We start from the raw sequence: 25,836 nt of genomic DNA, 5'->3' as shown, positions 1-25,836 counted from the left end.
GTGGTTGTAACAGTTCTGTAATAATGCTGTATTGTAGGAATGAGCTAATGAGTGAATGGTTATTGGGAGTCAAGGTTCTCGCTGTTGGAGGAGGTAGAAAGAAATATGGAATGGGGGAGGGGAAGAAGGAACCATGTGGTGTTCAGTTGGAAATTGGAATTGAAGATGTCAGTAGGGGCTCGTTATTTTTAATAGATACAGATACGTGTAGGGAATATACGTATTTCCCAGCGCCATCCACTGAAGAGGCCTAGGAGCAAAGACACCCAATAGCAATGAGCATACCTTAGTGTCCTGCTCTTGCTTCCTGAGTGCCATTCCCCGCTAAAAAGAACCACTGCTCTTTGGAGACAGAGATGATTTTTCAAGAGTCAGAGAAGGTGACTCCTTCCCTGGACGAGCCTGGAACATTCTTGTGCCAGAAAATAAGGAAATGCTTCAAAAATTAGATGACTATCTCAAAAGGTAGCTAACTTGAAGGGGCTTTCATAAATCCAATCTGAGAACATCTGAACGTCAAAGTAAATAAAGTCACGGATTAGAAACAACTGAATAACAACCGTATCGATTGTACATAAGGGAAGTGTTGTCTCGCAACAGCCTACCTGTCTGTCCCCTCGTACCTACCCCTGAAGAAAAGAGAGAGAGTCTGTGAGACTAATCCTTTCAGGGACTTGGCTTCACCTTTGTGCTTACACCTTATATCTCCCTTTTGGCTCCAGAGGATGGCTGGTTAGTCAATGACGAGTAAGATCCCCCACGGTGGGGGGGGGGGAGGGGACAACTGAAGCCAGGCACAGTCGAGTGGGGACCAGCAGGAGAACCCACGGGGTTGACAGAGGTGGGCATAGACCCCCACCTTCCCCCAGTTAAGGAGAGCTTCTGCCTTTGTGGCTGCATTCCTTCCCACAACCTGCCTGGGAAGAGATTCGATGGTGCCATAACATCAGTTCTCCATCTATCCATTTCAGTAAGTTTCAGCACAAAGGTTTTGTCTCTTGGGGAGGTACATCCTGAAATTGAGGGTCCAGCTGTTTGCAGGCAAGGGTAATTAGTTCAAATCAGTTTCTTAGTATACCTGTGTGAAATTCACAGACCTTGGAGAAAACAATGTTGCTTTCTTGTGTGTGCATCAATAAAAGCCAGAAGGCCTCCCGGGATTGGATTGGATTCCGATTTGGATTCGGGGCTGTCAGTCCTTTCAGGCTGTGAGACCCTTGGCCCCTGTTTCCTAACTTTCTTGATTTCTGTTTCTTACTTTCTTAACCCTTCGCCGCCCTCGCTCACTGCCTGTGTTGCGCTGGACGCAACAGGGAAGGAAGGAAAGTTCTTCCTTACAATTGAACACCAACTAATAAATATAGAATGAATGATAGAATTAGAAAAATCAACGTTTGGCCATCGTAATGCAAGAGTCATCAATGCATACTAGAAACTGTTGTGTTCAAGTTTGACGAGGAACAGAATATTTACATATCTTCAAATCATCGCCACTCAAATGACGTAATAATCGCAAAGGACAAGCCTGGCGAACATCTCCAGGGGCAGATGGTTGCAGTACTGGCCCCATGTGCACCCGTGTGCTTCCGTAGTACCCTCTCATATTGACTCTGGACTTGGCTATGTGACTTGCTTTGGCTAGTGGAACATTAGCAAATGTGATGCAAGCAGGAGATGTTTTGAAAAGCATTTTTTTCTCACTGAGACTTGCTCTCACTTGCTGTCCTGAGACCACCATGAGATGAAGCCTGGGTTAGCCTAGTGGAGGCTAACCTGCAGGAGGTTAGCCTGTTGGAGGAAGCCTGGGTTGGTGAAGATGAACCGTGTCAGCGGAGGTTCCTTAGACTGACCAGGCCCCAACTGACTGTAGCCATATGGGTGAACCCACTTGAGACCTGAAGAACTGCCCAACTGAACCCAGAATTGCTGATCCAAAGAATTGTGAGCAAATAAAATGGTCATTAATTTAAATCAATAAGTTTTAGGGTGATTTGTTACCCAGCAATGGATAACCGATACACCACCTTAACCGAGTAATCCATGTTAACACCACCAATAACTGAACAAACTGACTTCACGTGCCTCCAAATGTGATGCCCAGAGGAGGACAATATATTAATTTGCTAGGGCAGTCGTGATAAAGTACAGGCAAGCTTCATTTTATTGTGCCTCAGTTTCGTGCACCTCACAGATGTTGCAAGGATGGTGGATAGGCAAGTCTATCCACCAGCAAAAAGATTACGACTCGCTTTTTGTGATACTCACTTTATCATCGTGGTCTGACACCGAAACTGTAATATTATCTCCGAGGTATGCCTGTGCCACCAACTGGGTGGCTTAAAACAACCGATACCTATTCTGTCATTGTTCTGGAAGCTGGAAGTCTAAAATCAGGTGTCGGCAGGGCCACACTCGCTCTAAGACTCTAAGTAGCGTCTTCTCTTGCCTCTTCCCAGCTTCTGGTGGTGACAGTCAATCCCTGGCTTGGCGGTTACATCACCCCAATCTCTGCTTCTGTCATCACATGGCGTTCTCCACATCTCTGTCTTTACATGGCATTTCCTCTTAGAAGGATATCAGTCATATTGGATTAGGGCCCGCTCTAGCAACCTCACCTTAACTTGATTGTACCTGCAAAGATCCTATTTCCAAATAAGGTACCAGGGGTTAGGACTTCAACATATTTTTTGGAGGGACACAAGTCAACCCATAACAGTCACGAAATCATTTATTTATGTAGTCTTTGTTTCAAAAATGCGTACCTGAACGTGATTATTGGACAACCCCAAAATTGAAATATATTCTACATAATAACTGGCCTGTCGTCTTCAAAATTGCCTACGTAATGAAATACAAAGAACAACTTGGAACTACTTCAGATTAAAGTAGGTTAAAGAGACATGACAGCTGAATGCAACACCTGGTTTTAAATTTTCCTTTGGTATAAAGGACATTATTGGGACAATTGATGTGAATTGAATAACGTCTGCAGAGTAAATAATATCGTGTCTATGTCAATTTCTTGATTTTGACCATGGTAATGGGTTTAGGTAAAAGGATCCTTTGTTTTTAGGAAATACACACTAAGAAAGGAAACTTCCTGAAACAACCAACAATCAAAAAGGATGCTACAATACGTTTCCTCGGATCTTTCCGCAGCGAGAACCTCAGGTAAGCCTTCCCTGACCCTTATAATCTCTAGTCCTGTCTCTTGCCTTGCTTCGCGCCGCAGCACTGACCACTCACGAAAACACCATAGTTGAATCATTTTGCTCATACCTGGGGGAGATGCACCTTTAACCTCCCCACTTGATCTCAGGACTTTTCTTGGATGGAAGTGAAAAAGACCAACCGGACAACCTGAAAGAGGCCACCGAACCTCCCAGGACGGAAATGTGACGTTTCTGTTCGTTTGATTTTCAGAGACGACGTATCACCCCTCCGCGGCCCACGCGTCTACCTCGTGAACCGACGCCTTGCCAACATTCTCAGTTCAAGTTTTCCTTTCACTGCTGCAAGATTAGGTTAGTACATAATCTGGAAGAAAGCTCATGAATGAGAATTAAAACAGTTTCATATCAAATTGATGTCGAAACTCTGATCTTAGTATTTAACGTTTAATTGACACTCTGTGTGTGTCATTTTCGCTGAAACGGTGGTGAGACCAACGCCGAGCCCTGACCCACCCCCCCTCGGTGGGGCCTAAGTGCTGGGCACCCGGCGCCGCGAGATCCGGTCCTCTCCGGGGTGCCCCACCCCCGCCCCGAGGTCCCGGACTCATCCCCGCGCGCCCGCCTGCGCCCGCCCCGCCCGCGAGACACCGGCGGATCCCAGCGGGCGACAGGACCGGGGACGTCACGACAAGGGCGTGGCGTATGGGGATGAGCAGCCGCGCAGAGGCTGCCGGTCGTGCTCACCCCGCGCCCCCACGTCCCGCGAATCCCGAGATCCAAACGCTCCCGAGGTTGCTTTCCCGATGGGGGGGTTGGGGCGAGGGGCCCCGAGGCAGCGAGAGCGCGGAGGCCAAGCGAGGGAAGTGACCGTGCGTGAAGAGCGAGGCGAGCGCGAGGGTCGGGGCCGCTGCGGGCAGAGCAACTCATACTTACCTGGCAGGGGAGATACCATGATCACGAAGGTGGTTTTCCCAGGGCGAGGCTTATCCATTGCACTCCGGATGTGCTGACCCCTGCGATTTCCCCAAATGTGGGAAACTCGACTGCATAATTTGTGGTAGTGGGGGACTGCGTTCGCGCTCTCCCCTGAGTTTTTTCGGGTCTCAAAAATTAGATTTCACATTGCTGCGGAAACTTAAGAGACCGGCCGCCTGAAAGTCGAAGCTCTTCGGGACGGCACGCGAGGTCGTGTTTAACATCAGCTTTCCGAAGGTCTTTTTCTTGTAAGTTCGGGCGTTCGCTGTTACGTCGTTTACGTTTGTGTGTACGCTTTTACTTTTTCCGACCTGGTTTTTGTTTTTCTACTGTTGGAAGCGAAGCGGTGAGAATTTTTCCAACGGCTTCCTGCTCCGGCTGGGAGACCCAAAAATCTCCAAAAGCTGCGGAGTCAAAATTAACATTTTTTGCAAGATTCCCAGTTGATTCCATGCACATAAAAGTTTGACACACTGATCTAATAGACTGCATGTATGTTTTAGTTTTCTAAGTCTGACTTTACCCACTGGAATGTAAATTCCAGGCCAGTGATCTTTGACTCTTGTTGACTGCTTGCTCCGTAGTTGGCTAGAATAGTGCATGGCTGGCTGTAGGCTTTTAATATACTTATTGGATTAATTCCTGGATCTCAGGCTTGAGAGAGAGAGAGGACGTTTCCCAGCAGGTTCCCAGATTCTACCTCTGAGTCCCCGTTAGATTAAATAATAGTGACCATCCTACAGAGAAATCACAGAATTGGAAACTCTCTGTTCAGCTTCATCAGTAACGTCTCTGAACACCACCTTCTTGAAGCAGCCCCTAGGTGAGAGCTATTAAAAAAAAAAAAAAAAAAAATCGGTCCCTGATCACGGGGACGCCATCAGCCTCCAGCCTAACCTCCTTCAGCCCCTTCTCACTTTAGGACAATGTGATCATTGTAGAGACATCAGAAAAAAGCAGGTCAAGGGTAAGCATCTTATTTTTCTCACATACCTGCCCCTTCTGGTCATCCACTGCGCCACCCTGGTTCAAGCTGCAGGGGAGTCAAAATTTTACTTTTACCCTTTTAGGGTATCTGACAGGGCCCGAGAATCAAAAGGACATGAAACAGATTAACCGGAAGAAAGCATATAGATTTTTTTACACGTACATGGGAGCCCCCACAGGAAAATGACAACCCAAAGAAGTGAGGCTAGTCAGGTCTCCAAGCAGCCCTGGTTCCTTTCATTGGAGAACAGTATCTGGAGTACAAGATCTAGTGCTTAGTGCTTACTGATAGTGGTGTGTCATTGTTGTTAGGCCCTGTACCTATTGTATTCAGTGGGTTATGATCGTCTATTATTATTATTATTATTATTATTATTACTATTATTATTAATCATCTTGATTTGGCCAGTGGGAACTCTTTCAAACCGGCTCCTGTGTGCTTGACATGCCCCACCCCCACCCCACCCCCATCAGTCCCTGTACGGTTCTTTACCTTTTATCACAGCTACATGTTCCAGGCTCAGCTCCGATATTCCCGGCCTAAGAGCCTGGCCTCCCCCGGGTGCTGATGTGCCCCTCCACCCTCCAACCCACAATGAGCTAGGCTCACTTTTTGGCGCAGTAACGCTTACTGGGAAGCGACGGAGAAAGGATATCGGCCTATGCGGGGAGACCACGTCCAGGGCTTCACCAGGCAGATAGATACCAAGCCCGCCGCGGTGGCCAGTCTGGGGGCTTGGCTCCCCTCCTCTGCCCACTCGCCCGGATTCCTTTGGCAGAGACAGCTGCTTCCTGAAATAGATCAAGGTTCTGTGGCTTCCTGGAGAGGCACTGGAGTCCAAGGGGGAGGGACAGAAAACACGGGTGTCCCGGTTGGACTCCTCGTCCCGGCTGCATGTATTTTACAAACGTTTCGGATCCCATCTGGTGTGTCTGTCTCCACCACCCAAGACCGCTCTCTCACTTCGCGAATGTCCCACAGGAGCACAGCAAGCCACACCGAAGTGGCCTTCCCTCGATCGACTGAGTGTGTCGCCACCCCCTATACCCCCCACCCCCATCCCCCGACTGGGCGGCAGGCACCTCCGCACCTTCGGATGAGGCGCGGTGCCTCGGAGGCCCCCCGCTACTCTCAGTGACACCTCAGTCAGGAAGAGTCGGCCATCCTGGAGCTCACACTCGCGTGCGCTGGTCACCAAAACCCACTGTCCCCCCACCTCACTCCATTCCCGTGAAGCACCGAAGCTAGGTTCGCACCTCCGCATCCCTCAGGGGCCATATCTAATGAAGGTCTAGGGTTCTGTCTTTGGTCCCTGTCCCGCTGGTCTCCGCAGATGGTGGTGACACTCGAGGCTGGGGGCTCTCTGTAGCTGCAGAGCAATGGAATCTTCCTGAAGGTCCCCTGTCAGACTGCAATGGCACAGCCTCAGCCTCAGGCTCACTCAGCCAGGCTCACTCAGCCCGTCTTAGCCGTGGGTCAGCGGGGAAGGCTGGGACTGCAGGGGGCAGACCGGGAGCAGCTCCAGCTCTCCAGGAGAGGAAGACGTGCCGGGAAATGCAGTCTCCAGTTTGAGAGGCAGTACCAGAGCCGAAAAAAGCTGGTGGGCTCAGGGCTCAGGGGAGCCCTGGCAGCTGGGCCCCCGGGGCTTCAGAGAGCCACCACACTCCAGTCATCGCGCTTCCACGGCTGAGTCCTCTCTGGGATGCGGTCCGTCCGGCTGTGTATCGAGTCTCTGGAGTTTTCTACCCACAGGGGGGAAGAGAGCAAAGGACCACTCCAGGACCACTCCCCTGGCCTTCTTCTCTGCACCCACACTCCCTCGCCCCACCCGGCTTCGTCCCCAAGGGAAAGCCGACTCCTTCTTGGCGAAAGCCCAGCCCCTTTCCTCCTGGGTGCTCCCTGTTTGGGCCTCCGCATCCTCCTCCTCCTCTTCAGGCTCTGCCAATTTAATTAGCCTTAAGAGCCCAGGCGCCAAAGTTGGCCATCTGGTCAGAACCCACAGGCCTGTTGCGGACTAAGGTGGGGCTGGACGCCAGGCGGTGGTGCCCTCCCTGGTGGCGCAAAAGCGTCAGGCACTTCCTTCGAGCCGGAGTCGAACCAGCGACCTAAGGATGTCCGTACAGGTCTAGCCTACAGTCCTCCGCTCTACCAGCTGAGCTATCGAAGGGCGCACGCTGCCAGGGTTGGGTCGTTACTTTTTCTTGAGATGACAGACGCCAAGACGCTGGAGTTCCCGAGGTCCAACACGCCTTGTTTGAAGAGAGCGGAGCACACGCTGCCATCGCTCCCTCTCCGCGCCGGCGGAGCGAATCCTCAGCGCGTGGCTGCTCCCGGGGCTTAGCGGCGGCCCGGAGCCCCGACTAGGATTTTCAGGATGCCTGGGCCCCAGCTCTCACCAGTTGCCTCATTTACCCTCCCCGTGCCCCTTTCTGCAGTGGGGGACCACAGCAGCGCGCGTGGCCAGAAAGCGGGTAAGGGGAGCGTTGGCGAAACGGCCGCGTGGGGCGGGTGGGGGAGGCCTCCCGGGGGAAAGGAGGAGGACCCACCCGAACGCGCAGCGGGTAGGCGGCTGCGAACCGCCCAGCCAGCCACCTGTTGGCTTTCAAGTGCCTTTAGTTCAAAATTATCCTTACGCCAAAATGCATTTTTGGTGTGGCATATTCTGCCACCACCCAAAGCCAACCTCATCTTGCCCAGATCATGCAAGTCTCCTGGTTGGTCTCCCTGCTGTGGTCCTTGCCACCCTTGCAGCCAGTGCTTTTTTTTCTGGGGATGGGGGAGCGGGGGTAGGAGGGGTCAGCTCAAGCCATTCCTCTGCTCAAAACCTTCAGGTTCCCTGAGATTTAAAGCCTTACAATGGTCTACAAGACCCTCATGATCTTACCCCCACCCAGTCACCTCTCTGACTTAATTTTGTGCAACTGTTTAATTTTGCTCGGGGCACAGGGCCTCCTCCGTGCTGGTCTCTAAACACAGTCCCTACCTAGGCCTTTGCTCCTGTTGATCTTTGTGCTAAGGATGCTCTTTCTCCGTGGTCATCCCTGTGACTAAACTCCCTCACTCACGTCGGATCTTTGCTCACAGGGCACCTTCTCAATGTGCCCTCCTCTGACCACCCAGTTTAACACACCACCTGCCCCCTTACTGTAACTCCCGATCCCCCTTCTCTCATCTGTTCTCTGTTTTCATAGCGCGTAACTTCTAACATACGAATTAATTTGCCCATTGATTCCATTGTCAATTTTCTCCCACCCCCCTTTCTCTAACTGAGATATGAGCACCAAGAGGTCTTTTTGTTCCCAAGTTCCTGAACGGTGCCTGGCACCGGCTATGCACTCAAGAAACAGTTGTTGAATGGACAAATTCTCAATGTCATCAAAGAGATCAGAATATAAAAGAAGGAGGCCAGGAGCCAGGGTTCACCCAGGGGGAGATGCAGAGTTTCTTGTTTGATCACAAAACAGAGAATTTCTTAAGTTGAGAATTGCAGAGCTCCCAGCACATAACCAACCATCCCAACCGCTTCCTGCACTAAAGAGACTTGACCAGACTCCAGCATGGCTTCTAGCAGCATCAGGTCCCGTCCCTAGGATTGACCTCCGCCCCGGATTCAACCCCAGAAAAGTTCAACATCTGACCGCCCGTTCTTAGAGGATTTATTTACTTAAAAGGGCTTACGACTGCGAGTATGGATCTCTTACAACTCCCAAGTGTCCCTCTCCAGGACTGAGAGCCATTCCTTTGAAATGTAATCGAGAAGGACAGAGACTCTGTCTCTCTCCCAGTGCCTGGGAGGATAACATCCTAACTTCGGTCATTGCCAGCCAACGAACACAACTGGCCTAATTGACTTTACACTGACCGACCCTTTGTCGTTTTTCACTTCTCTGACTCTATTGCGCCCCCTTCCTCTCATTCTCCCTTTAAAGCGCCCAAATCACCTCTGCACAAACGGGAATAGAGCTCAGCTTTTCCCTTACTGTCAGTAGTTACTGAATAAAATGTACTTCACCACTTTCACTGCAGTCTGCTGTGTTTATCCTTGACAGAGTCCAAGTCAGAAAGGAGCAGAGGGCACTTTGTGGGGCCATCCTGTGTGCGTGCTGGGGCAGTACGAGGGGAGAAGGTTGGAGGGCGCCTGACCCTGACCACTGGAGCTCCCGGGAGACCCGCGCCTGGCCGCGATGGAAGGGGACCGCTCAGCGCTTTAACCGGGTTTTCCTTCTACAAAACTTAGAATCTTGGATGTTCGGTCCAGCGTTCTTAGGTTAGAGCTACTACACATTCTGAATCACTTTGACTCAGAAAGACCCCGTGTATAAAACATAAGCACGATTTCTTATTAAGCGGCTTAGCGCTGTCAGCCGGCATTGGGGCCTTTCGTGAATTTTCGATTACTTGAAGATGAGATCGAGCAGGCGAGGACAAAAATGGGCTGAAATTTTCTTCTGCTGAGAGGAAGATGAGACCAACCCCGAGCCCTGACCCACCCCCCTCGGTGTGGCCTAACTGCTGGGCGCCGGGCGCGGCGAGATACGCCCCCCCTTCCCCCCCCCGCCCCGAGGTCCCGGACTCGTCCCCGCGCGCCCGCCCCGCCCGCGAGACACCGGCGGATCCCAGCCGGCGACAGGACCGGGGACGTCACGACAAGGGCGTGGCGTATGGGGATGAGCAGGGCGCGCAGAGGCTGCCGGTCGTGCTCACCCCGCGCCCCCACGTCCCGCGCGTCCCGAGATCCAAATGCTGCCGAGGATGCTTTCCCGATGGGCGAGCTTGGGGCGAGGGGCCCCGAGGCAGCGAGAGCGCGGAGGCCAAGCGAGGGAAGTGACCGTGCGTGAAGAGCGAGGCGAGCGCGAGGGTCGGGGCCGCTGCGGGCAGAGCAACTCATACTTACCTGGCAGGGGAGATACCATGATCACGAAGGTGGTTTTCCCAGGGCGAGGCTTATCCATTGCACTCCGGATGTGCTGACCCCTGCGATTTCCCCAAATGTGGGAAACTCGACTGCATAATTTGTGGTAGTGGGGGACTGCGTTCGCGCTCTCCCCTGATGATTGCTGGTATGAAAATAAGAGCGTTTCTTTTTTTTGGCGTCCTTGTTCTAAGCGGTGCAGTTTTTCAGCTAACGGGGAGATTCTTGTCGCATACTGCTCCTACCGACCTAAAATAAACTCAGTGTCACGTGCAGGAAAACTGCCTCCGCGTCTGATAAATGTCCAGCTCGTTTCTCTTAACGGAGCAGCACTCTTGTGTTTTCAAACCGTGCACAGATATTTCTCCAAAGTTTCCTACAGTGACGACTAAGGGACTGGTTCCGTTTCCAGGACGCTCTTAATCTTTGAGGATGTTTATTTTCTCTGGCCGTCCCCACGCGCCTTACTTCGAGTTGCCTGCGTGCCAGGTGGCACAGGGCCGCAGGTGGCAACGACGGGCGGGCTGGGGCCGGCCAGCTGGGGCAGAGCCGTCTTCGCAGCCAAAGCTGCAGCGCACAGACCTCCAGACAGCCGCCAGGCCACAGATGGCGGAGCGCTGTGGACAGAGCAGAGGCCATGAGGCAGGCCGGGCAAGCTCTCACAGAGGCCATGAAGCAGGCCCGGCCGTGCCCCCCAAGCCCATGGAATGTTTTAACTGTAGTGATGGTAAATTAATCCAAACTGCAGCCAAGGAAAATCATCTGGTTTTGACATTGTTTGGCATTATGGTCCCCTGGCTGTGAGGGCTTGGGGGGCACGGCCGGGCCTGCTTCATGGCCTCTGTGAGAGCTTGCCCGGCCTGCCTCATGGCCTCTGCTCTGTCCACAGCGCTCCGCCATCTGTGGCCTGGCGGCTGTCTGGAGGTCTGTGCGCTGCAGCTTTGGCTGCGAAGACGGCTCTGCCCCAGCTGGCCGGCCCCAGCCCGCCCGTCGTTGCCACCTGCGGCCCTGTGCCACCTGGCACGCAGGCAACTCGAAGTAAGGCGCGTGGGGACGGCCAGAGAAAATAAACATCCTCAAAGATTAAGAGCGTCCTGGAAACGGAACCAGTCCCTTAGTCGTCACTGTAGGAAACTTTGGAGAAATATCTGTGCACGGTTTGAAAACACAAGAGTGCTGCTCCGTTAAGAGAAACGAGCTGGACATTTATCAGACGCGGAGGCAGTTTTCCTGCACGTGACACTGAGTTTATTTTAGGTCGGTAGGAGCAGTATGCGACAAGAATCTCCCCGTTAGCTGAAAAACTGCACCGCTTAGAACAAGGACGCCAAAAAAAAGAAACGCTCTTATTTTCATACCAGCAATCATCAGGGGAGAGCGCGAACGCAGTCCCCCACTACCACAAATTATGCAGTCGAGTTTCCCACATTTGGGGAAATCGCAGGGGTCAGCACATCCGGAGTGCAATGGATAAGCCTCGCCCTGGGAAAACCACCTTCGTGATCATGGTATCTCCCCTGCCAGGTAAGTATGAGTTGCTCTGCCCGCAGCGGCCCCGACCCTCGCGCTCGCCTCGCTCTTCACGCACGGTCACTTCCCTCGCTTGGCCTCCGCGCTCTCGCTGCCTCGGGGCCCCTCGCCCCAAGCTCGCCCATCGGGAAAGCATCCTCGGCAGCATTTGGATCTCGGGACGCGCGGGACGTGGGGGCGCGGGGTGAGCACGACCGGCAGCCTCTGCGCGCCCTGCTCATCCCCATACGCCACGCCCTTGTCGTGACGTCCCCGGTCCTGTCGCCGGCTGGGATCCGCCGGTGTCTCGCGGGCGGGGCGGGCGCGCGGGGACGAGTCCGGGACCTCGGGGCGGGGGGGGGAAGGGGGGGCGTATCTCGCCGCGCCCGGCGCCCAGCAGTTAGGCCACACCGAGGGGGGTGGGTCAGGGCTCGGGGTTGGTCTCATCTTCCTCTCAGCAGAAGAAAATTTCAGCCCATTTTTGTCCTCGCCTGCTCGATCTCATCTTCAAGTAATCGAAAATTCACGAAAGGCCCCAATGCCGGCTGACAGCGCTAAGCCGCTTAATAAGAAATCGTGCTTATGTTTTATACACGGGGTCTTTCTGAGTCAAAGTGATTCAGAATGTGTAGTAGCTCTAACCTAAGAACGCTGGACCGAACATCCAAGATTCTAAGTTTTGTAGAAGGAAAACCCGGTTAAAGCGCTGAGCGGTCCCCTTCCATCGCGGCCAGGCGCGGGTCTCCCGGGAGCTCCAGTGGTCAGGGTCAGGCGCCCTCCAACCTTCTCCCCTCGTACTGCCCCAGCACGCACACAGGATGGCCCCACAAAGTGCCCTCTGCTCCTTTCTGACTTGGACTCTGTCAAGGATAAACACAGCAGACTGCAGTGAAAGTGGTGAAGTACATTTTATTCAGTAACTACTGACAGTAAGGGAAAAGCTGAGCTCTATTCCCGTTTGTGCAGAGGTGATTTGGGCGCTTTAAAGGGAGAATGAGAGGAAGGGGGCGCAATAGAGTCAGAGAAGTGAAAAACGACAAAGGGTCGGTCAGTGTAAAGTCAATTAGGCCAGTTGTGTTCGTTGGCTGGCAATGACCGAAGTTAGGATGTTATCCTCCCAGGCACTGGGAGAGAGACAGAGTCTCTGTCCTTCTCGATTACATTTCAAAGGAATGGCTCTCAGTCCTGGAGAGGGACACTTGGGAGTTGTAAGAGATCCATACTCGCAGTCGTAAGCCCTTTTAAGTAAATAAATCCTCTAAGAACGGGCGGTCAGATGTTGAACTTTTCTGGGGTTGAATCCGGGGCGGAGGTCAATCCTAGGGACGGGACCTGATGCTGCTAGAAGCCATGCTGGAGTCTGGTCAAGTCTCTTTAGTGCAGGAAGCGGTTGGGATGGTTGGTTATGTGCTGGGAGCTCTGCAATTCTCAACTTAAGAAATTCTCTGTTTTGTGATCAAACAAGAAACTCTGCATCTCCCCCTGGGTGAACCCTGGCTCCTGGCCTCCTTCTTTTATATTCTGATCTCTTTGATGACATTGAGAATTTGTCCATTCAACAACTGTTTCTTGAGTGCATAGCCGGTGCCAGGCACCGTTCAGGAACTTGGGAACAAAAAGACCTCTTGGTGCTCATATCTCAGTTAGAGAAAGGGGGGTGGGAGAAAATTGACAATGGAATCAATGGGCAAATTAATTCGTATGTTAGAAGTTACGCGCTATGAAAACAGAGAACAGATGAGAGAAGGGGGATCGGGAGTTACAGTAAGGGGGCAGGTGGTGTGTTAAACTGGGTGGTCAGAGGAGGGCACATTGAGAAGGTGCCCTGTGAGCAAAGATCCGACGTGAGTGAGGGAGTTTAGTCACAGGGATGACCACGGAGAAAGAGCATCCTTAGCACAAAGATCAACAGGAGCAAAGGCCTAGGTAGGGACTGTGTTTAGAGACCAGCACGGAGGAGGCCCTGTGCCCCGAGCAAAATTAAACAGTTGCACAAAATTAAGTCAGAGAGGTGACTGGGTGGGGGTAAGATCATGAGGGTCTTGTAGACCATTGTAAGGCTTTAAATCTCAGGGAACCTGAAGGTTTTGAGCAGAGGAATGGCTTGAGCTGACCCCTCCTACCCCCGCTCCCCCATCCCCAGAAAAAAAAGCACTGGCTGCAAGGGTGGCAAGGACCACAGCAGGGAGACCAACCAGGAGACTTGCATGATCTGGGCAAGATGAGGTTGGCTTTGGGTGGTGGCAGAATATGCCACACCAAAAATGCATTTTGGCGTAAGGATAATTTTGAACTAAAGGCACTTGAAAGCCAACAGGTGGCTGGCTGGGCGGTTCGCAGCCGCCTACCCGCTGCGCGTTCGGGTGGGTCCTCCTCCTTTCCCCCGGGAGGCCTCCCCCACCCGCCCCACGCGGCCGTTTCGCCAACGCTCCCCTTACCCGCTTTCTGGCCACGCGCGCTGCTGTGGTCCCCCACTGCAGAAAGGGGCACGGGGAGGGTAAATGAGGCAACTGGTGAGAGCTGGGGCCCAGGCATCCTGAAAATCCTAGTCGGGGCTCCGGGCCGCCGCTAAGCCCCGGGAGCAGCCACGCGCTGAGGATTCGCTCCGCCGGCGCGGAGAGGGAGCGATGGCAGCGTGTGCTCCGCTCTCTTCAAACAAGGCGTGTTGGACCTCGGGAACTCCAGCGTCTTGGCGTCTGTCATCTCAAGAAAAAGTAACGACCCAACCCTGGCAGCGTGCGCCCTTCGATAGCTCAGCTGGTAGAGCGGAGGACTGTAGGCTAGACCTGTACGGACATCCTTAGGTCGCTGGTTCGACTCCGGCTCGAAGGAAGTGCCTGACGCTTTTGCGCCACCAGGGAGGGCACCACCGCCTGGCGTCCAGCCCCACCTTAGTCCGCAACAGGCCTGTGGGTTCTGACCAGATGGCCAACTTTGGCGCCTGGGCTCTTAAGGCTAATTAAATTGGCAGAGCCTGAAGAGGAGGAGGAGGATGCGGAGGCCCAAACAGGGAGCACCCAGGAGGAAAGGGGCTGGGCTTTCGCCAAGAAGGAGTCGGCTTTCCCTTGGGGACGAAGCCGGGTGGGGCGAGGGAGTGTGGGTGCAGAGAAGAAGGCCAGGGGAGTGGTCCTGGAGTGGTCCTTTGCTCTCTTCCCCCCTGTGGGTAGAAAACTCCAGAGACTCGATACACAGCCGGACGGACCGCATCCCAGAGAGGACTCAGCCGTGGAAGCGCGATGACTGGAGTGTGGTGGCTCTCTGAAGCCCCGGGGGCCCAGCTGCCAGGGCTCCCCTGAGCCCTGAGCCCACCAGCTTTTTTCGGCTCTGGTACTGCCTCTCAAACTGGAGACTGCATTTCCCGGCACGTCTTCCTCTCCTGGAGAGCTGGAGCTGCTCCCGGTCTGCCCCCTGCAGTCCCAGCCTTCCCCGCTGACCCACGGCTAAGACGGGCTGAGTGAGCCTGGCTGAGTGAGCCTGAGGCTGAGGCTGTGCCATTGCAGTCTGACAGGGGACCTTCAGGAAGATTCCATTGCTCTGCAGCTACAGAGAGCCCCCAGCCTCGAGTGTCACCACCATCTGCGGAGACCAGCGGGACAGGGACCAAAGACAGAACCCTAGACCTTCATTAGATATGGCCCCTGAGGGATGCGGAGGTGCGAACCTAGCTTCGGTGCTTCACGGGAATGGAGTGAGGTGGGGGGACAGTGGGTTTTGGTGACCAGCGCACGCGAGTGTGAGCTCCAGGATGGCCGACTCTTCCTGACTGAGGTGTCACTGAGAGTAGCGGGGGGCCTCCGAGGCACCGCGCCTCATCCGAAGGTGCGGAGGTGCCTGCCGCCCAGTCGGGGGATGGGGGTGGGGGGTATAGGGGGTGGCGACACACTCAGTCGATCGAGGGAAGGCCACTTCGGTGTGGCTTGCTGTGCTCCTGTGGGACATTCGCGAAGTGAGAGAGCGGTCTTGGGTGGTGGAGACAGACACACCAGATGGGATCCGAAACGTTTGTAAAATACATGCAGCCGGGACGAGGAGTCCAACCGGGACACCCGTGTTTTCTGTCCCTCCCCCTTGGACTCCAGTGCCTCTCCAGGAAGCCACAGAACCTTGATCTATTTCAGGAAGCAGCTGTCTCTGCCAAAGGAATCCGGGCGAGTGGGCAGAGGAGGGGAGCCAAGCCCCCAGACTGGCCACCGCGGCGGGCTTGGTATCTATCTGCCTGGTGAAGCCCTGGACGTGGTCTCCCCGCATAGGCCGATATCCTTTCTCCGTCGCTTCCCAGTAAGCGTTACTGCGCCAAAAAGTGAGCCTAGCTCATTGTGGGTTGGAGGGTGGAGGGGCACATCAGCACCCGGGGGAGGCCAGGCTCTTAGGCCGGGAATATCGGAGCTGAGCCTGGAACATGTAGCTGTGATAAAAGGTAAAGAACCGTACAGGGACTGATGGGGGTGGGGTGGGGGTGGGGCATGTCAAGCACACAGGAGCCGGTTTGAAAGAGTTCCCACTGGCCAAATCAAGATGATTAATAATAATAGTAATAATAATAATAATAATAATAATAATAGACGATCATAACCCACTGAATACAATAGGTACAGGGCCTAACAACAATGACACACCACTATCAGTAAGCACTAAGCACTAGATCTTGTACTCCAGATACTGTTCTCCAATGAAAGGAACCAGGGCTGCTTGGAGACCTGACTAGCCTCACTTCTTTGGGTTGTCATTTTCCTGTGGGGGCTCCCATGTACGTGTAAAAAAATCTATATGCTTTCTTCCGGTTAATCTGTTTCATGTCCTTTTGATTCTCGGGCCCTGTCAGATACCCTAAAAGGGTAAAAGTAAAATTTTGACTCCCCTGCAGCTTGAACCAGGGTGGCGCAGTGGATGACCAGAAGGGGCAGGTATGTGAGAAAAATAAGATGCTTACCCTTGACCTGCTTTTTTCTGATGTCTCTACAATGATCACATTGTCCTAAAGTGAGAAGGGGCTGAAGGAGGTTAGGCTGGAGGCTGATGGCGTCCCCGTGATCAGGGACCGATTTTTTTTTTTTTTTTTTTTTAAATAGCTCTCACCTAGGGGCTGCTTCAAGAAGGTGGTGTTCAGAGACGTTACTGATGAAGCTGAACAGAGAGTTTCCAATTCTGTGATTTCTCTGTAGGATGGTCACTATTATTTAATCTAACGGGGACTCAGAGGTAGAATCTGGGAACCTGCTGGGAAACGTCCTCTCTCTCTCTCAAGCCTGAGATCCAGGAATTAATCCAATAAGTATATTAAAAGCCTACAGCCAGCCATGCACTATTCTAGCCAACTACGGAGCAAGCAGTCAACAAGAGTCAAAGATCACTGGCCTGGAATTTACATTCCAGTGGGTAAAGTCAGACTTAGAAAACTAAAACATACATGCAGTCTATTAGATCAGTGTGTCAAACTTTTATGTGCATGGAATCAACTGGGAATCTTGCAAAAAATGTTAATTTTGACTCCGCAGCTTTTGGAGATTTTTGGGTCTCCCAGCCGGAGCAGGAAGCCGTTGGAAAAATTCTCACCGCTTCGCTTCCAACAGTAGAAAAACAAAAACCAGGTCGGAAAAAGTAAAAGCGTACACACAAACGTAAACGACGTAACAGCGAACGCCCGAACTTACAAGAAAAAGACCTTCGGAAAGCTGATGTTAAACACGACCTCGCGTGCCGTCCCGAAGAGCTTCGACTTTCAGGCGGCCGGTCTCTTAAGTTTCCGCAGCAATGTGAAATCTAATTTTTGAGACCCGAAAAAACTCAGGGGAGAGCGCGAACGCAGTCCCCCACTACCACAAATTATGCAGTCGAGTTTCCCACATTTGGGGAAATCGCAGGGGTCAGCACATCCGGAGTGCAATGGATAAGCCTCGCCCTGGGAAAACCACCTTCGTGATCATGGTATCTCCCCTGCCAGGTAAGTATGAGTTGCTCTGCCCGCAGCGGCCCCGACCCTCGCGCTCGCCTCGCTCTTCACGCACGGTCACTTCCCTCGCTTGGCCTCCGCGCTCTCGCTGCCTCGGGGCCCCTCGCCCCAACCCCCCCATCGGGAAAGCAACCTCGGGAGCGTTTGGATCTCGGGATTCGCGGGACGTGGGGGCGCGGGGTGAGCACGACCGGCAGCCTCTGCGCGGCTGCTCATCCCCATACGCCACGCCCTTGTCGTGACGTCCCCGGTCCTGTCGCCCGCTGGGATCCGCCGGTGTCTCGCGGGCGGGGCGGGCGCAGGCGGGCGCGCGGGGATGAGTCCGGGACCTCGGGGCGGGGGTGGGGCACCCCGGAGAGGACCGGATCTCGCGGCGCCGGGTGCCCAGCACTTAGGCCCCACCGAGGGGGGGTGGGTCAGGGCTCGGCGTTGGTCTCACCACCGTTTCAGCGAAAATGACACACACAGAGTGTCAATTAAACGTTAAATACTAAGATCAGAGTTTCGACATCAATTTGATATGAAACTGTTTTAATTCTCATTCATGAGCTTTCTTCCAGATTATGTACTAACCTAATCTTGCAGCAGTGAAAGGAAAACTTGAACTGAGAATGTTGGCAAGGCGTCGGTTCACGAGGTAGACGCGTGGGCCGCGGAGGGGTGATACGTCGTCTCTGAAAATCAAACGAACAGAAACGTCACATTTCCGTCCTGGGAGGTTCGGTGGCCTCTTTCAGGTTGTCCGGTTGGTCTTTTTCACTTCCATCCAAGAAAAGTCCTGAGATCAAGTGGGGAGGTTAAAGGTGCATCTCCCCAGGTATGAGCAAAATGATTCAACTATGGTGTTTTCGTGAGTGGTCAGTGCTGCGGCGCGAAGCAAGGCAAGAGACAGGACTAGAGATTATAAGGGTCAGGGAAGGCTTACCTGAGGTTCTCGCTGCGGAAAGATCCGAGGAAACGTATTGTAGCATCCTTTTTGATTGTTGGTTGTTTCAGGAAGTTTCCTTTCTTAGTGTGTATTTCCTAAAAACAAAGGATCCTTTTACCTAAACCCATTACCATGGTCAAAATCAAGAAATTGACATAGACACGATATTATTTACTCTGCAGACGTTATTCAATTCACATCAATTGTCCCAATAATGTCCTTTATACCAAAGGAAAATTTAAAACCAGGTGTTGCATTCAGCTGTCATGTCTCTTTAACCTACTTTAATCTGAAGTAGTTCCAAGTTGTTCTTTGTATTTCATTACGTAGGCAATTTTGAAGACGACAGGCCAGTTATTATGTAGAATATATTTCAATTTTGGGGTTGTCCAATAATCACGTTCAGGTACGCATTTTTGAAACAAAGACTACATAAATAAATGATTTCGTGACTGTTATGGGTTGACTTGTGTCCCTCCAAAAAATATGTTGAAGTCCTAACCCCTGGTACCTTATTTGGAAATAGGATCTTTGCAGGTACAATCAAGTTAAGGTGAGGTTGCTAGAGCGGGCCCTAATCCAATATGACTGATATCCTTCTAAGAGGAAATGCCATGTAAAGACAGAGATGTGGAGAACGCCATGTGATGACAGAAGCAGAGATTGGGGTGATGTAACCGCCAAGCCAGGGATTGACTGTCACCACCAGAAGCTGGGAAGAGGCAAGAGAAGACGCTACTTAGAGTCTTAGAGCGAGTGTGGCCCTGCCGACACCTGATTTTAGACTTCCAGCTTCCAGAACAATGACAGAATAGGTATCGGTTGTTTTAAGCCACCCAGTTGGTGGCACAGGCATACCTCGGAGATAATATTACAGTTTCGGTGTCAGACCACGATGATAAAGTGAGTATCACAAAAAGCGAGTCGTAATCTTTTTGCTGGTGGATAGACTTGCCTATCCACCATCCTTGCAACATCTGTGAGGTGCACGAAACTGAGGCACAATAAAATGAAGCTTGCCTGTACTTTATCACGACTGCCCTAGCAAATTAATATATTGTCCTCCTCTGGGCATCACATTTGGAGGCACGTGAAGTCAGTTTGTTCAGTTATTGGTGGTGTTAACATGGATTACTCGGTTAAGGTGGTGTATCGGTTATCCATTGCTGGGTAACAAATCACCCTAAAACTTATTGATTTAAATTAATGACCATTTTATTTGCTCACAGTTCTTTGGATCAGCAATTCTGGGTTCAGTTGGGCAGTTCTTCAGGTCTCAAGTGGGTTCACCCATATGGCTACAGTCAGTTGGGGCCTGGTCAGTCTAAGGAACCTCCGCTGACACGGTTCATCTTCACCAACCCAGGCTTCCTCCAACAGGCTAACCTCCTGCAGGTTAGCCTCCACTAGGCTAACCCAGGCTTCATCTCATGGTGGTCTCAGGACAGCAAGTGAGAGCAAGTCTCAGTGAGAAAAAAATGCTTTTCAAAACATCTCCTGCTTGCATCACATTTGCTAATGTTCCACTAGCCAAAGCAAGTCACATAGCCAAGTCCAGAGTCAATATGAGAGGGTACTACGGAAGCACACGGGTGCACATGGGGCCAGTACTGCAACCATCTGCCCCTGGAGATGTTCGCCAGGCTTGTCCTTTGCGATTATTACGTCATTTGAGTGGCGATGATTTGAAGATATGTAAATATTCTGTTCCTCGTCAAACTTGAACACAACAGTTTCTAGTATGCATTGATGACTCTTGCATTACGATGGCCAAACGTTGATTTTTCTAATTCTATCATTCATTCTATATTTATTAGTTGGTGTTCAATTGTAAGGAAGAACTTTCCTTCCTTCCCTGTTGCGTCCAGCGCAACACAGGCAGTGAGCGAGGGCGGCGAAGGGTTAAGAAAGTAAGAAACAGAAATCAAGAAAGTTAGGAAACAGGGGCCAAGGGTCTCACAGCCTGAAAGGACTGACAGCCCCGAATCCAAATCGGAATCCAATCCAATCCCGGGAGGCCTTCTGGCTTTTATTGATGCACACACAAGAAAGCAACATTGTTTTCTCCAAGGTCTGTGAATTTCACACAGGTATACTAAGAAACTGATTTGAACTAATTACCCTTGCCTGCAAACAGCTGGACCCTCAATTTCAGGATGTACCTCCCCAAGAGACAAAACCTTTGTGCTGAAACTTACTGAAATGGATAGATGGAGAACTGATGTTATGGCACCATCGAATCTCTTCCCAGGCAGGTTGTGGGAAGGAATGCAGCCACAAAGGCAGAAGCTCTCCTTAACTGGGGGAAGGTGGGGGTCTATGCCCACCTCTGTCAACCCCGTGGGTTCTCCTGCTGGTCCCCACTCGACTGTGCCTGGCTTCAGTTGTCCCCTCCCCCCCCCCACCGTGGGGGATCTTACTCGTCATTGACTAACCAGCCATCCTCTGGAGCCAAAAGGGAGATATAAGGTGTAAGCACAAAGGTGAAGCCAAGTCCCTGAAAGGATTAGTCTCACAGACTCTCTCTCTTTTCTTCAGGGGTAGGTACGAGGGGACAGACAGGTAGGCTGTTGCGAGACAACACTTCCCTTATGTACAATCGATACGGTTGTTATTCAGTTGTTTCTAATCCGTGACTTTATTTACTTTGACGTTCAGATGTTCTCAGATTGGATTTATGAAAGCCCCTTCAAGTTAGCTACCTTTTGAGATAGTCATCTAATTTTTGAAGCATTTCCTTATTTTCTGGCACAAGAATGTTCCAGGCTCGTCCAGGGAAGGAGTCACCTTCTCTGACTCTTGAAAAATCATCTCTGTCTCCAAAGAGCAGTGGTTCTTTTTAGCGGGGAATGGCACTCAGGAAGCAAGAGCAGGACACTAAGGTATGCTCATTGCTATTGGGTGTCTTTGCTCCTAGGCCTCTTCAGTGGATGGCGCTGGGAAATACGTATATTCCCTACACGTATCTGTATCTATTAAAAATAACGAGCCCCTACTGACATCTTCAATTCCAATTTCCAACTGAACACCACATGGTTCCTTCTTCCCCTCCCCCATTCCATATTTCTTTCTACCTCCTCCAACAGCGAGAACCTTGACTCCCAATAACCATTCACTCATTAGCTCATTCCTACAATACAGCATTATTACAGAACTGTTACAACCACATAGCTATCAAAAATAAACTGACTGTGGGGCTCTTCAGTATTTGTTTGCCGTTCCTGTCCTCATACTCGAAGACGCTTATAGTCAATGTACTGCGTTCAAAAGTCATCTGTTTTTTTTTTTTCCTATTTTTCCCAGACAAAGGGTAGCATACTACACGTATTTATGCATTTATATTTTTCACTTAACACAGTCAGTGCATCACATCTAGAGAAACCTAGAGGTCAAGCAAACCTGCCCTTAACCTGCTCCAGGTCACAAAGTCAGCCATAAAAAAGGAAACAAACGAGAAACCTACCCGAGGGCTGACAAGCCCGAACTGTTATTTCCCGCTAGGGAAAAGATTAGAAAAAGACGGTGAGAAGATCGAACCCCTCCATGTAACTTGAAGCTACAAACGAACACTCCTCGGAACTACAAGACTCAGAGCAGATCTGACTGTACTTCCGTCGCCCGCGGAGGGAAAAGAAAGATCGCCGGGGACGTCACGACAGGGGCGTGGCGTATGGGGATGAGCAGGCGCGCAGAGGCTGCCGGTCGTGCTCACCCCGCGCCCCCACGTCCCGCGCGTCCCGAGATCCAAAAGCTCCCGAGGATGCTTTCCCGATGGGCGAGCTTGGGGCGAGGGGCCCCGAGGCAGCGAGGGCGCGGAGGCCGCGCGAGGGAAGTGACCGTGCGTGAAGGGCGAGGCGAGCGCGAGGGTCGGGGCCGCTGCGGGCAGGGCAACTCATACTTACCTGGCAGGGGAGATACCATGATCACGAAGGTGGTTTTCCCAGGGCGAGGCTTATCCATTGCACTCCGGATGTGCTGACCCCTGCGATTTCCCCAAATGTGGGAAACTCGACTGCATAATTTGTGGTAGTGGGGGACTGCGTTCGCGCTCTCCCCTGGCAATTTTCGGTATGAAAAGTAGAAGTTTTGTTCTGGGTTGGTGGTCTATCCGTGACACACAGTTTTTGTCACGGTGGTTTTGTTTGTGCTTCTCGTGTCTTGCTTGCGCATGTTTTGTCAGTGTCTCTGGTTAAAGTTTTTCTGAGCACGTGACTGGGTTTTTTCAAGCCTCTGGTCTCAGTTTTTGCTAGCTTTTCGGATTGAGAGTTCTCGAGGAAAAAGTCTTCCTCAAATCGACGCGTGTTTGCCGGAGAACTTATTTCGCCGTGACGCATGACGTTAATTGTCAGTCAAGGCAACTGAAGTTTTGGCTTTCTTTGTTCTTTTGTATTCCCAGCTCTGCTTTTTTTCACCCGCAGAAAACCACAGCGGACCCCGAAGCAAAAAGCTCGTCGGTCGAACTTGGTAGGGTGGGAACGAGCAGGGGCGGAAAGATGTCGACTTTGTCCATCCAAGCAGGTCGTTTTAGTTGCTTGTAACCGAGCCTATAGCCTACTTAATGCGGAGCTCTCTCCCCGCCTAGTTTTCACATTGCATGTCAACAGAGAAAGAGGACGGGGGCGTGGGTGAAGGTGGACACGTTCCCGTCTCTTTACCCAGAGACGGCGTACGGTTAAGATTCAAACTAGCGTTTCACCCCCTGGTTTTAAGGTCTTTGAGTCGTTCTCTGTCCTCCCACAGAGCTTTTCCTTTTAAACCAACCGCCCTCGCCCCCTCTCCCGTTTTACTCAATTTTCTTTTCTGCACAGTGCCTCGCTTCAGAAAGATCAGTTTGAGCTCAACTTCTATAGTTTTACTACTACGAAACATTAAGAATATTGTATAAGCTTTTCCAAACGAGGTACCCGTCCTTCAGCCTCACTTGGTCTACACGCCTGACCCGCTCACTCTCCTTTGCGATGTCCTCTCCTGCCATCCTCCCCTCTCCTCGCATAAACCCCTTCCTCTCGCTTCCCTGATTCTCCACGCCGTTGTCGGCTCCCCTGGCCGTTTCCACTCTCTGGCCTGCTCCGGTTCCTCCCTCACGAAGCATCATCATTTAATGCATCTCGTTGCGCCCTGGGGTTGGTCTCACTTTCCTTTTAGTAAAAAGGATGTTTCAGCTTTTTTTGTTTCCGCCATCCTGTAGGAACTCATCCTCCCTCACTAGACACCATTATTATGAGGATCTTTCCTAACCTCCATTAAACTTTGAAGTTAAGATTTCCCCTACCTACTTAATAGGGATCGTTTTTTCCTGGTATCTTTTTAAGTAAGTCTGTCTTAAACTACTTCAAAGAGGTGAACGGGTTCAACATATACAACAACTAAACCTAGTCAAACCTAAAGGGGGAAAAAGTCAAGATTTCAACCTGGAAGACATAAAACCAGGGCAAAGTATGAACTTCATCCACTGCAAATTTTGCAGTGATCGAGAAGTATATAATAGCAATAGAAAGTATATATTTTAAAACACCTGAAGAAAATTGTAAATACACTATTATGTTTTGTAGTCTATTTCATAATAGTCCATTTAATCTGTTCAATTATAATTTAAAAAAATGTTTTTGTGTGTACTGCAATAAAGCTTTATTTGCAAAAGCAGGTGGTGGGCCTGATTTGGCGCACAGACCATCCTTTGCCAATTCCTATTTTAGAGCAGCACTGTGCATTTAACATACGATGCAAGGCCTTAATTTTTTTTCAATATTTCTATCTGCTATTTAGTGATTCCTTTCAAACTGTAAACTCAGTTTCTTTTTTATTAGTTTCAGGTGTACAAAGCAATATAATAGACATTTACACCCCTCACAAAATGATAACCCCCGACAATCGAATACTCTCTGACATCGTATATAGCTATATGACCTACGCTGTACTCCACATCCCATGACTATATATATATAATGTATATTTAATTATAGTGGACATTCAATATTATTCAATTTCAGCTTCAGGTGTATAGCACAGTGGTCAGGCATCTAGCATCTACACAGTCCATGAAGTGATCTCCCTGATAAGTCCAGTGCCCATCTGGCACCCCACATAATCTTTACATTATTGATTATATTCTCCACACTGTATTTCATATCCCCGTGATTATACCGTGACTACTAATTTGTACTTTCTAATCCTTTCACCTTCTCCCCCATGTACTCCCCCTCCCATCTAGTAGCCATCAGTTTTTTTCCCCCTATATCTCTGAGTCTATTTCTGTTTTGTTTGTTCGTTTATTCTGTTCTTTAAATTCCACATATAAGTGATGTCAGATAGTATTTGTCTTTCTCAGTCTGACTTATTTTGCTTAGCATAATATTCTCTAGGTCTATCCATGTTGTTGCAAATGGTAAGATTCCATTCCTTTTTATGGGCGAGCAATACTCCATTGTATAAATGTGCCACAGTTTCTTTATCCAGTCTTATCAATGGGCATTTTGGTTGTTTTCATATCTTGGCTATTGTGAATAGCACTGCAATAAACATAGGGGTGCGTATATTTTTTTCGAATTAGTGTTTTGGATTTATTTGAATAGATACCCAGGAGTGGAATTGCTGGGTCATAAGGTAGTTCCATTTTCAATTTTTTGAGGTACCTCCATACTGTTTTCCATTGTGGTTGCACCAATTTGCAATCCCTCCAGCAGTGCATGAGGGTTCCTTTTTCTCCATATCCTCGCCAACACTTATTTGTTGATTTATTGATGTTAGCCATTCTCACTGGAGTGAGGTTGTATCTCATTGTGGTTTTTATTTGCATTTCTCTGATGATTGGTGATGTTGAGCTTTTTTTTTTTAAATTGCTACAAGGTTTTTTAATTTTATTAGTTTCAGGTGTACAAAATTGAACGTTTTTTTCATATGTGTGTTGGCCATCTATATGTTCTCTTTAGAGAAATGTCTCCATGTCCTCTGCCTGTTTTTTAATTAAGTTTTTTTTTTTTTGGTGTTGAGTTGTTCAATTCTAATTTTGTTTTTAGACAGTAAGCCAAACCATTTTTTAGACAGTAAACTATATCCTTTATATCTCTGCTATTCTGCCCATGAGTGGTGGAGTCTATCTCTTACCTGAAATCTGGACTTAGTGACTGGCTTGACCAATAGAATGTGGTAGATGTGATGCTCAGGGAATTCTGGGGCTTGGTCAGAAGAAGCCTTCCAGCTTCCATCTGGGTCTCTGGGAACCTTGTAAGAAGACTGACTACTCTGGAGCTGTCATGTTGTGAGGAAGCTGAAGGCTTTGTGGAGAAAGATACATGGAAAGAGAGATGCTCAGCTAGTCCCCAGTGGTTTCAGTCCCAATCTGGGACCCCAGACATTAGGGAGCAGAGTAATCCCTGCCAAAATTGCAGATTTGTGATCAAA

At 50.6% G+C, this 25,836-nt stretch overlaps 7 non-coding genes across 7 annotated transcripts; 4 read left to right on the top strand and 3 right to left on the bottom strand.

The window, feature by feature from the left end:
- Nucleotides 1-4,098: 4,098 nt before the first annotated feature.
- On the top strand, nucleotides 4,099-4,262 carry LOC117024278 (U1 spliceosomal RNA). The gene has a single exon (XR_004423363.1). It is a non-coding gene; the product is annotated as a U1 spliceosomal RNA (small nuclear RNA).
- A 2,951-nt stretch (nucleotides 4,263-7,213) lies between these two features.
- Nucleotides 7,214-7,303, bottom strand: TRNAY-GUA (transfer RNA tyrosine (anticodon GUA)). Its single transcript is given in 2 exon segments — nucleotides 7,214-7,249; nucleotides 7,267-7,303. It is a non-coding gene; the product is annotated as a tRNA-Tyr (tRNA).
- Nucleotides 7,304-10,022: 2,719 nt separating this feature from the next.
- Nucleotides 10,023-10,186, top strand: LOC117024267 (U1 spliceosomal RNA). Its single transcript, XR_004423352.1, has one exon. It is a non-coding gene; the product is annotated as a U1 spliceosomal RNA (small nuclear RNA).
- A 1,230-nt stretch (nucleotides 10,187-11,416) lies between these two features.
- On the bottom strand, nucleotides 11,417-11,580 carry LOC117024256 (U1 spliceosomal RNA). Its single transcript, XR_004423341.1, has one exon. It is a non-coding gene; the product is annotated as a U1 spliceosomal RNA (small nuclear RNA).
- A 2,719-nt stretch (nucleotides 11,581-14,299) lies between these two features.
- Nucleotides 14,300-14,389, top strand: TRNAY-GUA (transfer RNA tyrosine (anticodon GUA)). Its single transcript is given in 2 exon segments — nucleotides 14,300-14,336; nucleotides 14,354-14,389. It is a non-coding gene; the product is annotated as a tRNA-Tyr (tRNA).
- Nucleotides 14,390-17,342: 2,953 nt separating this feature from the next.
- LOC117024377 (U1 spliceosomal RNA) lies at nucleotides 17,343-17,506 on the bottom strand. The gene has a single exon (XR_004423443.1). It is a non-coding gene; the product is annotated as a U1 spliceosomal RNA (small nuclear RNA).
- A 4,823-nt stretch (nucleotides 17,507-22,329) lies between these two features.
- Nucleotides 22,330-22,493, top strand: LOC117024365 (U1 spliceosomal RNA). Its single transcript, XR_004423434.1, has one exon. It is a non-coding gene; the product is annotated as a U1 spliceosomal RNA (small nuclear RNA).
- The last annotated feature ends 3,343 nt before the right edge of the window (nucleotides 22,494-25,836 follow it).

This window comes from Rhinolophus ferrumequinum, chromosome 6, assembly GCF_004115265.2.
Source record: "Rhinolophus ferrumequinum isolate MPI-CBG mRhiFer1 chromosome 6, mRhiFer1_v1.p, whole genome shotgun sequence".
In the NCBI taxonomy this organism is placed as follows: Eukaryota; Metazoa; Chordata; class Mammalia; order Chiroptera; family Rhinolophidae; genus Rhinolophus; species Rhinolophus ferrumequinum.
The sequence above is the reverse complement of the archived record's forward strand: the minus strand, read 5'-3'. Positions and strand labels throughout refer to the sequence as shown.